The 14086-nt window shown below is 43.4% G+C and overlaps 1 long non-coding RNA gene across 4 annotated transcripts in view; it reads left to right on the forward strand.

The window, feature by feature from the left end:
- The window catches only part of LOC115297022, a 296881-nt gene that overhangs the window by 199189 nt on the left and 83606 nt on the right, over nucleotides 1-14086 (forward strand). For all 4 annotated transcript variants that reach the window (XR_003911214.1, XR_003911215.1, XR_003911212.1 and 1 more), the window contains one exon: nucleotides 2819-3026. This is a non-coding gene — a long non-coding RNA (uncharacterized LOC115297022). The remainder of the gene's footprint in view (nucleotides 1-2818; nucleotides 3027-14086) is intronic.

A 14086-nucleotide genomic window follows, 5' to 3' on the forward strand; every position in this document is an offset into this window, starting at 1 on the left:
ATGTTATTTAATGTCACTTTAAAGGATTTAATAAGAAGAGTTCTTGTGTTAAGTCATTAGAGGCTCTCAAACATCTGTGCAGAGCGGTTTATTTCTGTGTAATAGATCTGTGTAAAGCAGGGAGCTGTGTGTGTGTGTGCGCGCATGCGCGTGTGCATGGGTGGATGTCAGATAAAAGTGGCCAAGGGAAAAAATTTGCTTAAAGATTAGAGCAGGTCTCTGTAACTGCACAAACATCCCTGCACGGACCTTGAGTCTCTTGCTCTTCTTTTGGACTCCACGCCTCAGGCTCTAGCACTGCGATCTGTCGTATTTCTCAGTGTGCCCTGAATTTTACTTAGACCCTCTGGATGTCACTTTCATATGCATGCTACATTCTCCTTCCCCATTCTTTCCATTCTTTCTCTCTCTGTATATCTCTCTTTCTCTGTGTCTGTATCTCGTATGTATGTATGTCTGTCTGTTTCTCTCTCTCTCTCTCTATCACACACACACACACACACACACACACAGCCTCAGTTGTGCACACACAGTTACTCCACACTTGGTCCAAACTACACAAGCAGTAGAAGCTGAAAGCTTGCTCTCCTGAGAGAATTATAAATTTATGATCATTGCGGATGCGGTTTCTATGAATGCTTTACATTTTCTATCTTGGTGAGGGAAAAGGGGAGGGTGGTAGGCAGATTTGAGAAAATTCAAGACCGTTATTAGAAAATTACAATCCGGGGCGCCTGGGTGTTTCAGTCGGTTGAACGTCCGACTTTAGCTCAGGTCATGATCTCACATTCGTGGGTTCAAGTCCCGCGTCGGGCTCTGTGCTGACAACTCAGAGCCTGGCGCCTGTCTTCAGATTATGTGTCTCCCTCTCTCTCTGACCCTCCCCTGCTCGCACTGTCTCTCTCTCTCAAAAAAAATAAATAAATAAAACATTTTTTAAAAAGAGAAAAAAAAAGGAAAATACAATCCAAGGGGTGCCCGGGTGGCTCAGTCAGTTGAGTGTCCAGCTTTGGCTCAGGTCATGATCTCACAATTCATTGGTTCAGACCCCACATCGGACTCTGTGCTGACAGCTCGCTCAGAGCCTGGAGCCTGTCTTCAGATTCTGTGTCTCCTCTCTCTGCCCCTCCCCCATTCATGTTCTGTCTCTCTCTGTCTCTGAATAATAAATAAATGTAAAAAAAATTAAAAAAAAAAAAGAAAATTACAATCCATGAACAGAAAACAAGACGCCAGTGTGTTTACTATGAAAACCATGATCACAGGTCAATTCCCACAGGGAAGATAGAAATGAAACTGAGACCTGGGATGGGGGGTGGAAGAGACTATGGGTCAGATGCGTGATAAGCAAGAAAGGTCTAGAATAAGAAGGAAGCAAAGGATGATTTAAGGTAAATATATGGAGTTTTCAGGGAAAGACTGATATCCTATCAATTACAAATAATCACACTAAAGAAAAAGTATCAGGAAGGGTGATCTATACTTGCTGTTCCCCAGATAACCTGTTGTGGAGCCAGAGGAGCTCAAAATGTCAAATCATTTCACTTCTGTAAAAGTTACTAGGCTTTATTTTAAGATATTTATATCACATGATAAGACTTAGTTTTCTCTATGAACAAACATCGTCAAAAGTATTCCGAAGTGATTTCCAAAGTCTGTGATAGTTGTTTTATTTCGATTAAAAAACAGGAGGTTCTAGAAAATTAAAAAAAAAGTATGCTGGTGATATTAGCACACAGTCACACACATTTTAATTACCAGATTATTCTCTTTGTTGCCGCTGGATAATGACTGGAATCTAGTTTTACCAGAGACACGGGTTTTAAATAGAAAAATTAAGACAGTATTTCTCAATATGGGTTCATGGGGCCTTTAAAACCTGTAATTCACGAATGTCCAGGAAAGGAATGTTGGCCTCTGTGGAGAAGGAGTTCCAACGTGACAACGTTGCCGGTAATACTCTGGGCGCCATGTTGTTTAGACACCATGATTGCACAGGTAAAGGGAGGCATGCAGCAATGCAGTAATCTCAGTGATAATTCATGTTTCGGTCCATGGTCTCTATGCCCCTCCCATATTCTCTACCCTCTCGTCCTGATAACTTGGGACACACACACCACACTCCGTTCTTAGGAGTTAGGACTGGGCAAGTGAGGTTAGGAGAAGTGCCAGGCAAAGGCCACAGCTGACAGGCAGCTGTGACAAGAGGTGACAGTGATAAGCACTAACTGCTTGGGGAACAGACGGTGCCTGGCACCACTCTTGGAACAGCCTCCCTAATGGGATTCCCACATGCCTATTGCACAGCTTTCTCCCTGACCATCCTTGGAATATTGGAATGTCCTTGCTGGGATTCCCTTCTACTCCCAATTTTCCTACTGCCAGATGATGATTTTCATTACCTGATCCTGTCTGCCCCAAACTTACGTCTGAGATCATGGATTGACCCCAAGGATCCCATTCCCCACCCCTCTGATCCTGTACTTGGAATATCCTCCTGGTGCACACTTGTCTGATTTTCCTGTGCCAGGCTGGCTGAGAGGTCTGTACTTACAGAAATATTATGATCAGGTGAAGAGGTGAATCAGCTCTCAAGAAGACAATTATGTGAGTATCAAGGAGACAGAAAGAGGCCAAATCAAGGCAATTAGAGAACTCCCTACACAAGTCAAGAGTTAGGTAATGTACACATTCTGAGGTTAGGAATGTAGGAGAATATAACCATTCTTTGGTAAGCATTTATTAAACATTTACAGTGTTCCAGGCACCTTGATTATCAAGTCTGATCAGTTAATGATTGTTCATATGCCTTTCGCAGGGACAGTAATTAATTCAGGACATTAACAGCCAAAGTCCAAGTCTATGGACATGAAGTGTAAGCATGCCTGCATGAAGAAAGGCTGCTTACTGTAAGGACACCATCTAGAAATAGCCCCAGGACTATCATTCCTCACTTCTGACCTGAAAAAAAGGCTGGCTGTACTGAGAACAGCATGGATGGACCCAGAGCTCTGTACCCTTAAAAGGTACGTTACAAGTGATTCTGATGTGTGGCCAAATTTTGAATTACTGATTCAGCAAACCATATTGATTCATACAACAGATACTTGTTAGACATTTGCTACAAGTTTACATGCAAGGATAAATTAGAAAGGAATGCTGCTCTCAATGTAGTTTGTAGTCTGATAATACTAAGCTAAGCTGAAATTTAAATGACCAAAAATAGAGACAGAATTGAGAAAAAGAAGAATTTACTGATGAAGTTTCTGGAAAAGCTTTGGGTGAAAAAAAGAGCATTTGAGCTGGAGTTTGAAAAATGATTCACACTGAAATTATTTTTAATGCTAAGGCAATCCATCTGTACTTGTGAAAGACTACATAATATACACATTCATACACAGATACACACAAAATAGTCCCCCAGTCCACGGATAACCTACAGGCATGCATAGGTGTGTATTTCTAGACTCTGTCTCAATATAAATATGAATGTGGATATAAACATAGATATGTTATAAACAGGTATAGACATATTGGGTATGTTCATTTTTACAAAAACAGAATCATTTTGCACATGATGGTTTGTGACTTAAATTTTTTTCCAGAAAATATACCACGGATATGACTCATGGGAATCAGTATTTATCAATAGCTCATTTTTTGTTGCCCAAATACTATTCTGTATAGAGATGTATTATGATTTATTCAACTAATCCTATAGTGTTGGGAATTAGAGGCTGTTGCCTTTTTTCCCCCCTGTTAGAAACATGCTGAAAAGTGAATTCCTTAAAGTGAATTCATTTCCTTAATGATGAATGTCTAGAAATGGAGTTTTTAGGTCAATGCATATGCATATGCAGATCGGCAGAAGGCTGAGATGTACCTTGGAGGGAATAATGTAGACAATAGCCAAGGTATAGGAAAGTGTGAGCCATGAGGATAGAGGGTAATGGGTATTATGTTTTGCCTGAAGAATAGGATAAAAGGAGATGACTTAGTCCATTCAGATTGCTAGACCAAGAATACCATAAACTGAGTGACTACAAATAGAAACTTACTTCTCACAGTTTGAGGTTGGGAGGTCCAAGACCAAGGTGTCTGTGCAACAGAGTCAGCATCTGGTGAGACGCCCCTTCCTACTTCCTCGCTGGCATGAAGAAGGTCTTTGGGGTCTCTTTTCTAGGGCACTAATCCGTTCAAAGGCCCTACCTCCAAATACCATCACATTGAGAGTAAGGATTTCGCCACATACATTTTGGGGCAGTGGTGAGGGGGGAGACACAGACATTCAGACCAACGCAGGGGAGTACTAAAATGTAAAGAAATATGGCTGAAAATTTATGATAGGACCAGAATTTGCAGTCTTCAATGGCAGACCAAGGAATAGAGGCAAAGGAGCATTCAGTGTTCAATGGCTTTTAATCCATGACTATGGATCCCTTCCTCAGAATCGCTAAGGATTTGGGAAAGTCCCAGAGAGTTTGACACTCTTGCTTCAGTGTTTTATGCTGCTGAATAAGTGCTTTGAAAACTACCCAGTTTTCGGAAACCATCAATGCTTGACTAAATGGCCTCAAACGGTGGAGGCTCTGTAAATGGCTGCTCTTGACGTGAGGGTGAGGTGCTCAATGTCCAGGCGGTCAACAGCAGGTGGCTGTCATTGTAGTCCTTCCACCTCCACCCCAACCTCCATGGCGGCTGACAGTGATTTATTTCAACACAACAAAGGAACTCTCCTTCACATTTTTTCTCTTCATGTGCCTCGAAAGAGGCACCAAAATCTTCTCAAACCGTAACAGGAAAAAGATGGAAGACCCATGGGGGCAGTCAGGGCTGGCTGTTCTCATTTGGGGAGAAGCTTCATTATCCTTCTTCAAATCTCCTCTCACCCTGGGAAGCCATTATTATTCTGGCACTCCTCCTGACATTTTTATGACTTTGTTTATTTTAATACATGGTTCATTATTCGTTCTGGAACAGCCCTCAAAAAAATTCCTCCAAATGCCACTTTAGCTCAGCCAATGAGATGTTTCATCATGTCCTCTCTTGTCACTTCTTACTACTTGGCTCAACTTTTCTCTCGGGTGTGGGTACAAAGCTCTGGGAGAGCACCTTAGGACCGTGACATTGGTGGGCCTCTTCTTCAGAAAGTTGGGTAAATTCTGTCACAGTTGATCTTCTCTTTACATGGAGAGTTCTGTTGTGCCCCCCACTCTCCATAGGGGGAAATATGATGCTTCCCCTCAACTTGGAGAAGAAAAAAACGCCTCTTAAATTCACTTAAGCAGTAAGACCAGCCCCAGAAGCAGGGCACTAACAGGCATCCCTTTCTCTTGGAGCGCTTTTCTTTCCCGGCAGCAGAAGGGCTGCTGAGCAGTTAAGAATCACATGTTTGATTGACTCGCTCCCAAGCTGATGTTCACACTGCTGTATTCATCTTGCTCCGATGACTGTGACATGCCACCCGGATGTGGCGAGGCTGACAGGGAATGTGAGGGAGACCAGACAGATGACGACGTCTCTGTTCTTCAGAGCCCATGCTGGACGATCTGTCACCTGATGATAGGCCACAGCCTGTCATTTATTTACTTACAGCTTTAATGTGGGTAAAATGAGCAGGAAGCAGGGGGCAGTGACAAGAGGCAAAGAGAAAGTGAGTGGTTACAGGAGAGAAAAATCTGACAGACCCTTTCGGCATCAAAATATCAACAACGGCCATTTCATACATCTCAATGGGCATGCCGGCCCAGGAGCCAATTACCAGCAGAATTCTGGCCAAGAAAGCAGATTTGGAAAGCAGGACCTTCATCTGTTTAGTCTTCAGGGTCGGGGTAAACACACTGCACCACCTCTTGAATCTATTAAGTGCCCTAAATTTCTTGCACATTTAATTCCTGCAGTATTTGGTGATGGTTTTAGTAAGCATGTGTTCCTTGCAGTTTTTTTATGTGTACCCATTTTACAAAATAATTTTTATGTGCTATGGAAATCATCATCCGAGTGCCCCTTTTGCTTTAAAAGTGCTGCTGTTTAGCACTTCTGGTCTTGAAGACAACACCTTTGAAAGCCATGGACCTGACTTTTATGAGATGACATCCTGGTTACTACAGAAAAGAGACACCTGAAATACATGGGGGGAACCACAATAGATATTTTAACTATCCAGTTAATTCTGCAGGAACAAAGCTGACTTCATATTTTAAGAAAATTTTGTAAACTAAAACATTTATCTTCTCCTGTGTCTAAATGAATAAGATATTCCTGAGTTACACAAATTTTTTATAAAGTTTATTTATTTATTTTGAGAGAGCAAGAGAGCAGGGGAGGGGCAGAGAGAGAGAGGGAGCCAGAGAATCCCAAGCAGACTCTGTGCTGTCATCTCAGAGCCTGATACAGATCTTGAACTCACAAACTGTGGGACTATGACCTGTGCAGAAGCCAAGAGCCAGATGCTTAACCAACTGAGACACCCAGATGCCCCCCTTTTTAATTTAAATTTATGTATTTATTTGGAGAGAGTGAGAAAAGAGAGAAGAGAGCAGAGTTAAGTTTAATGAACAAAGAACTTAATTAAAAATGCATGAATTTATACACTTATACAGATGCATAAATATTTTATGCACAAACAGATTTGTGCCATTAGATCAGGTTTTGAACGTCATCTAGAGTTTGGACATTCTTTTCTTCTTTTACAACAGCAAGTCTTATTTCGCCACACGGCACTTGGCCAAGAGGCGCAGGAATGTCCCACACAGTGACGATCTCACGTTGAGCGTGTGAAGTGAATAGGGAGACTCTGACCAGAGAGCACTTTTTATGCCCAAAGACCAGAAAGCATTCACAAATCGTTGCTAACAATGGCGTTGATGAGGCCCAGGTGTTGAGTCCAGCATTTCGTCGATAAAGCCCATCATGCAAAAATATCAAAGAACTGACATGTTTCATCAGAAGCGTCACCTCTGGGAAATTAGAACTGTAACCTGAGGTAGCCAGTCCAACAGTTCGAGACGGAGTAATCTCGATGAGGCCTTGGTTCTTTGTGTGCTTTTCCAGATGCTCTTCCAGCATGTCTAGATTTGCTGTGCATTCTCTGGATATTAAAGAAATGATCCCCTTTTTCAGGCTCTCAGATTTGTGGCGTTCAAGCAGGCACTCAGCAGGCCGCTTGGAATACACTAGATCTCACCTCAGCCCAGTGAAGACAAAATCTCCAAGGAAGCTAACTTCACAGACACGTGATTTTCCGGAGGGTGGAATATTGCATTTTAATGGTGGATGTGTGCTTTGGGAGAAGAAATAATTCCAACAGATGCTGAGAAGTTTGTTGGAGAAGATTAGACACAGTTCACCCTGTGGAGGCGTTAGCATGCCTTCCCTAAATCTCTCCCTACTCTTAGATATCAGTGAACTTTGCGGTGTCAGGCTCCAAGCTGGGATCAGCAAAGAGGAGGCTTTGCCATGGCTCCATTGGGGGTCCCCTTCCTGAACTTAGAAATACAAGCTACACCTGATCTGTCACTTCTCCTATGACCTGTTGCCAAGAGAAGGGAGCTATGACCACAAACCCTGATGATCAAAGGGTCCAGTGAAACACAAGACTCTCAACCAGCAACTTTCTACACGGTTTCTGGAGCTGGTATTGTCTTCAACTCCTGGCGTGTATCATTTGGCATATTCTTGTAAATGAGCCAAGTAGTGAAGTAGAGTTGTTTGAACCCCCTTAACTGTTGGACATTTACAGTGCACCTTCTGAAGTTTCATTCTGTATTGGCCAAGACTCCCACTTTTTTTCCTGAAGAATTTCAGGAGGAAAGAGAATTTTGTCCCCTTCTATGTATTTGGCAATGTGTCTCAAATGCTTAAAGGGGCCAAATTACCTGTCCTCTCTTTCTTGCCTTGGCAGGAATCGTGATGAATCCTATAACCTCACTCACGACTTAGCTGGATACTGTTTGCCTTGGATTTATGTGGACACAGGTGGTGCCCTAAGGGTCCAGGCCTTTATGGAGAACACCTGTTTCCTTTTCTTTTGCCTGCATTATTGCCGGGCATGACATATGTGAGGAGGGGCCTTCAGTTATATTTGCAAGATCAGCGAGGTGAAGAGTGTTAAACATTAGGATTTTATTACAGCTAAGCTTTATTGTTCTACTCAACAGCCCCTCATGGTTCTTTGGCCTTTTTATATCTCTAGTTAGGTGTTGTTAATAATGGTGACATGAAGGGAATTAGAACCAGAGGGAAGAAGGGCAGAAGATGCCTGAAGCAGACCCTACCTAGGAAATTTCCATTCCAAGTCCCCTGTATCCTAGTCAGTGCTTTATCATTTACTCAATATTTCTGTCTCTGTGATTACACGTTGCAGTATAACCTATAATAATTTTATTAAGATAAGAGTTATGTAGAACATTATTTATTGTTTGTTCTTCCATCGAATACTGAGGACCTCCCACGCACGGAGTCCCCCATAAACTTCTAGAACCATGGCCCTGATCTCAATTCCATTAATACGTAAAGGGGTTACGCTTTTTTCCCCCTTTAACTTACATCCTCTCTCCTTTTATAAACTAAAACAGCTCTTTCCCATTTCCTGTCTTTCACATTCTTTTTGCAGCAAAGGTGAAACCTAAAAGTAATTATCATCTGCTGGGACTGATTCTGCTGAGACCATCAGCTATATCCAGGTCTTTCATGTGTAATTTTTATCACCAGCATTTTTATTCTTGACCCAGCTGCGATGCCAGTTCCTTCCAGCATTAGTCTATTTGCATGAAAAGCTCTAAACACAAAATTATACCAAATGTAATAATAGATAAGCAGCTAGACCGAATCGTATGTAGATTGCTTCCCTGTACAATCTGTGAGCAGGGGTGATATTTAAGATATTTATCCTATCTAGCTGCCGAGCACTGATCAGTGTGTGCGGGCTAGCTATAAACAATGGGGACAGCCTGATCGGTGCCATCCATTCCCCGAAGCCCCCTGTAAGGGGAGCATCCTAAGGTGGGAGTACAGGAGTGGCTGTCTCCATGGTGACGTAAAAGCAGAGCTCAGGTGCAGCACCCTCTGTATAAGTTTCCTAGAGCTGCTGAAACAAATATCCACACACGAGCTGGCTTAAATCAACAGAACTTTATTCTCTCACAGCTCTGGAGGTTAGAAGTCTAAAATCAAGGTGTCAATGGGGCCATGCATCCTCTGGCACCACTAGGAAAGAGTCCCTTCCTTGCTTCTTCCACGTTCTGGCGGCTCCTGACATCCTGGGCTGGGGCCACATCACCCCTGTCTTTGTCTCCCCCTTCACGTGATGTCCTCTCCTGTGTGTCCCTGTGTCCTCTCCTCTTCTTAGAAAGACACCAGCCGTGGCTTCTATGTCCCACCCAAAATCCACGATGATGATTTCATCTCAAGATCTTTCATCTGAAAGATTCTATTTCCAAATAAGGTCATGTTCTAAGGTACTGAGTGGACATGATTTTGGGGGAGTCACCAACCTACTACCTTCCCGCTCACTTTCACTATTTCCTCTAGGAAACATTCGTATCATTCTAATGCTATAAATAGCAAGAGATGCTCAAATGGCAGGTCCAAACGTTTTTAATGATCTCCTCCTGAGCAGCACATTGGAGAAGTGTTCGCTTTTTTCAAGTTTGTTTATTTATTTTGAGAGAGGGAGAGAGAGCAAGCAGGAAAGGGCAAAGGGAGAGAGAAAGAATTGCAAGCACGCTCCTCATGGGCAGCCTAAATCCCGTTTCAGGGCTCAATCTCACCACTGAGAGGTCATGATCTGAGCTTCCATAACAGTCCAACACTTAACCGACGGAGCCACCCAGGTGCCCCGAGAAGTGTTCAATTTTTAGTTTTGTTTTGATTATCTATCAAGTTAGTTAATTCTCTACTTAATAAAGGTGAACGCAGAGTTTTGAAATGCTATGCACAATGCTTAGAGTTTGAAATGATAATTTCTCTGATAGCTGCTCAGAACTGGTTTCCTATTTGTCTTTTTAAGTGGATCCTCCCAGTAAGCCGGGTGGAGGCAGTGGATGGATTTGAGTCTTGGCCTCGGCGAGCAGAATGCCGAGACCCAGCGGGGCTGGTTTGTGCCAAGTTTCCCTCAGTTAGTGACTGATGGAGCACGGCTGGGGTATCCGTGTCTTGGTGCGATTTTCTGCCGTGGCATCGAGAAACAGCCTGATCATCTCGATTTTTTCCAGTCACAGTCTTTAGGGAAACCCCTTCCTTCATTTCCATTCCCCATCTACAGATTTTCATTTGACTTGGAGATTTAGGGACGTGGCAGTTTAGCCATTATGGCTTTGAGATCAGTGTGAAATGCGCCCTTTTCCAGGCTTCGTAATGTTGGATGTAACCTTTCTGGGCCTCAGCTTTCTCATCCAAATGAGAGGTTAATAATGATCTTGTAGGGAGAAAACGAGGAAAAGAAATGTAATCCGTTTAAAGCATCTAGCAAAGTACCACCAAAACAGATGTGTATTCTACGATAGTGCCGAAGAAAGGGGAGATGGTATGAGGCACCAGTGTGCTTGGGTCCACAGAGCCAGGAGGATGGTGTTGGAAATATCAGACATTACGTCTCAGTCTCTTGTATGATATGATGTGATGGGAGCCTCCAGGTACCTTCAGTTCCATGATTTATGGCAGGTGGCTAAGAGGTCTCCAGTTTCCCTGGTCAACTGACAGCAATTCACACTTCATAGGAGGAACATTTACACCACGAGGAGCCGAGAAGCTCTGTAAGATGCCTAGAGAATTCTCAGGGTTGTTTCCTTGTGTTTCCAACTGAGCCACCCAGGTTCTCTCCATCTCTTTTACAATTGACCCTTGGGGGTGCCTGGGTGGCTCAGTCATTTAAGCATCTGTCGTTGGCTCAAGTCAGAATCTCATGCTTTGTGAGTCCGAGCCCCAAGTTGGGCTCTGTGCTGACAGCTCAGAGCCTGGAGCCTGCTTTGGCTTCTGTGTCTCCCTCTGTCTCTTCCCCTCCCTAGTCTCTCTCTATCTCTGTCTCTCAAAAAAAATGTTAAAAAAATTAACCCTTGATCAACTTGGGGGTTAGGCCACTGACCTTCCCCATCCCTGCACAGTTGGAAATCCACTTATAATTTTTGACTCTTCAAAAATTTAACTGCCAATAGTCTACTTTGAGCCAGAAGCCTTTCCAATCACATAAAGAGTCAATAAACACATATCTTGTATGTGATATGTCTTACATACTATAGTCTTCCAATAAAGCAGGCTGGAGATAAGGAAACGTTCTTAAGAAACTCATACAGCAGACAAAATACATTTACAGTGCTGTATTGTAAAAACCCCACATACATACAAGTGGACCCACACAGTTCAAACCTGTGCCACTCAAGGGTCAACTGTTATATTTAATACTGAGTAGGGGCTACCCTTTTATTAAAATTTACCTTTACTATCCATGTTTTCCAAAGATAATTGCACAAGCCTCCCTTCCCTTGGAGCGCTTTAAAGGCAACATGGGAATGAAAAATCCTAGTGTTTCCAAAGGAATTTAGAGACACAGGGCCTTGTGAGGGTCAGAACAAATAAAAATAGCTTTTCAGGTTTCCATATACTAAAAATGTATGCCTTGTTTTGAAGCATTTTCTTCCGCAGCAGTTACACACAAGCGGAACACAGTTTGAAGCTTTTTAACTAGCCGTCTCCACAAGTTCAAAGCCCATTCTCCCCGGGCTGCACTTTGCTCCTTGGTTCAGCCTCCCAAGGAAGCAAACAAGCCAGAGACACACAGAGACAATAGGCCTTCCTGGTTCCAATGAACATGTTACTTTCCTTTGTCAGAAAATGTAGACATTTATGAGAAACTGGCCTGAAACACAGTCTACGTGGAGTAGCCCTGTCTGCCACTGCTTTCTTTTATGTAGATGGAGGATGAGGATCTTCTAGGCCTTTTGGAAAATGCGTGCGCACGTGCACGCGCACACACACACACACACACACACACACACACACAAGGAAAGCAACATTCATAAGAAATGGTTCCAAGTTTCGGTCCCATTGCAACCTATATTCTCTTCTGAGTCTCTTTCAGTTCTGGGCCATTTTCTAGACTTCTTTCTTTCTTTTTTTATGTTTTTATTTATTTTTGAGAGAGAGAGAGAGAGAGAGAGAGAAAGAGAGAGAGAGAGAGATACAGTGTGAGCAGGGGAGAGTCAGAGAGAGAGAGAGGGAGACACAGAATCTGAATACAGGCTCCAGGCTCTAAGCTAGCTGTCAGCACAGAGCCTGACGTGCAGCTCAAACCCACGAACGCGAGATCATGACCCGAGCCGAAGTCGGACGCTTAACCCACTGAGCCACCCAGGCGCCCCTCTAGACTTCTTTCTTGTCCCAACACACTTTGTATTATGTTTGGTATCTTTCCCCTTGGAAATTCAAGCCAGAGCAATCTGGACCCTTTCCTGGAATATGTTCCACCAAAATGTAGAGTAGGGTATACCATCCTTTAATTGTGAGAGCCTTCTTGCTTTTCATCCCACCCAGAATAGACAGGAAGCAAAGCACGAAGATGTTTTAATAGCCTGCTTCAGTGTAAGCATTCCTACTATTTTGACAATTCTGTTCAGATTACGTGCCACGTGCCCGCTCTGTGCTGGTGAGAGAACACAGTCTCTGCCTTCAACCAGGTTACAGTCTGTGCAGGAGACATGAAATGAAACATAAGCTGCCTGAGCAGTGTCTTCGACGACGTATCTACTGAGAGGCAGGAAACTTCTGTTCCAACTCAGAGTCTCAGCCAAGATTAATAATAGACGAGATGATGAAACTCCATTCTCCTTGTTTGTGAAATAATTCCATGTGATACAGCCAGGAAGTGATTTCTGCTCGATTCCCCCATTTGGTTGAGTGATGAAGCCTTGTGTTGGTTTCCTCACAGTCTAGTTAGATTTTTCTGGGGTGGTGACATTCAATGTCCCGTAGGGGAAGTGGGAAGAAGAGAGGCAGGTAAGAAATGAGGTTAAAGAATGGGAATGAAAATCAGAGCACTGTGCTCAACTTTTCTGTGTATTTCTAGTTCAGGGAGTAGAAAGAATGAACCAAGTCTGCACGTCCCCTCAATATCTCAAAGCAGGCTCTTGGAAAGCTCTGATGCTGAAAGTTCAGTCAAGGAAATCTCTTCTTGGGGCACCTGGGTGCCTCAGTCAGTTGAGCGTCTGACATCGGCTCAGGCCACGATCTCGCAATTTGTGGGTTCGAGCCCTGCATCAGGCTCTGTGCTGACAGCTCAGAGCCTGGAGCCTGCTTTGGATTCTGTCTCTCCCTCTCTCTCCGCCCCTCCCCCACTCACTCTCTGTCTCTCTCTCTCTCAAAATAAAGACATAACAAATAAATAAATAAAATTAAAAAAGAAAATCTCTTCTCAGCCTCCCCATCTTCGCAGTGGTTATATTCAGTAACCATGGTGGGCGAAACATTGCTCTTCAAATTCCAGTCCTGGGTCGTGGGGTAGAGCCCAGGTTTCCGTCTAGAAGCAGATGCTTGTTTGCAAACTCCTCCACCAGTAAGGTGAATGTTTGCAAAGTGGAAGACGGTTTCTTAAAGGCAGGGAGCCTCTTTCTCTCGGACACCTGCTCACGGTCAGGCAGTGAGTGAAGAAGCTGCCACACAAACGTGTCACCCAGTGGACGTGCTGTAAATTGGTGGCCCTTCACCGGGTGTCTCAAAAGTCTCTGTTTACTTTTTGGCCTTTATTACTTCAGAAGTATAAGTATACCACCTTATAGTAATCTTTTGAAATATTAATTATTTGTGTTCCTGTTATAAGTATGCAATTTTGTGACTCAAATCATTTTTAATTTTTTAAAGTTCACTTATTTTGAGACAGAGAGAGAATGAGCGAGGGGGGTGGGGTGGAGAGAGAGGGAGAGAGAGAATCCTAGGCAGGCTCTGTGCTATCCGCTCGATCTGATACCAGGGCTCCATCTCACAAACAGTGAGATCAGGACCGGAGCCAAGATCAAGAGTCAGATGCTCAACTGACTGAGTCCTCCAGGCGTCCCTCATTTTTAACTATTTTAATCTGTGCATACCATCTTCCACA

Source organism: Suricata suricatta, chromosome 7 (genome assembly GCF_006229205.1).
Source record: "Suricata suricatta isolate VVHF042 chromosome 7, meerkat_22Aug2017_6uvM2_HiC, whole genome shotgun sequence".
NCBI lineage: Eukaryota > Metazoa > Chordata > Mammalia > Carnivora > Herpestidae > Suricata > Suricata suricatta.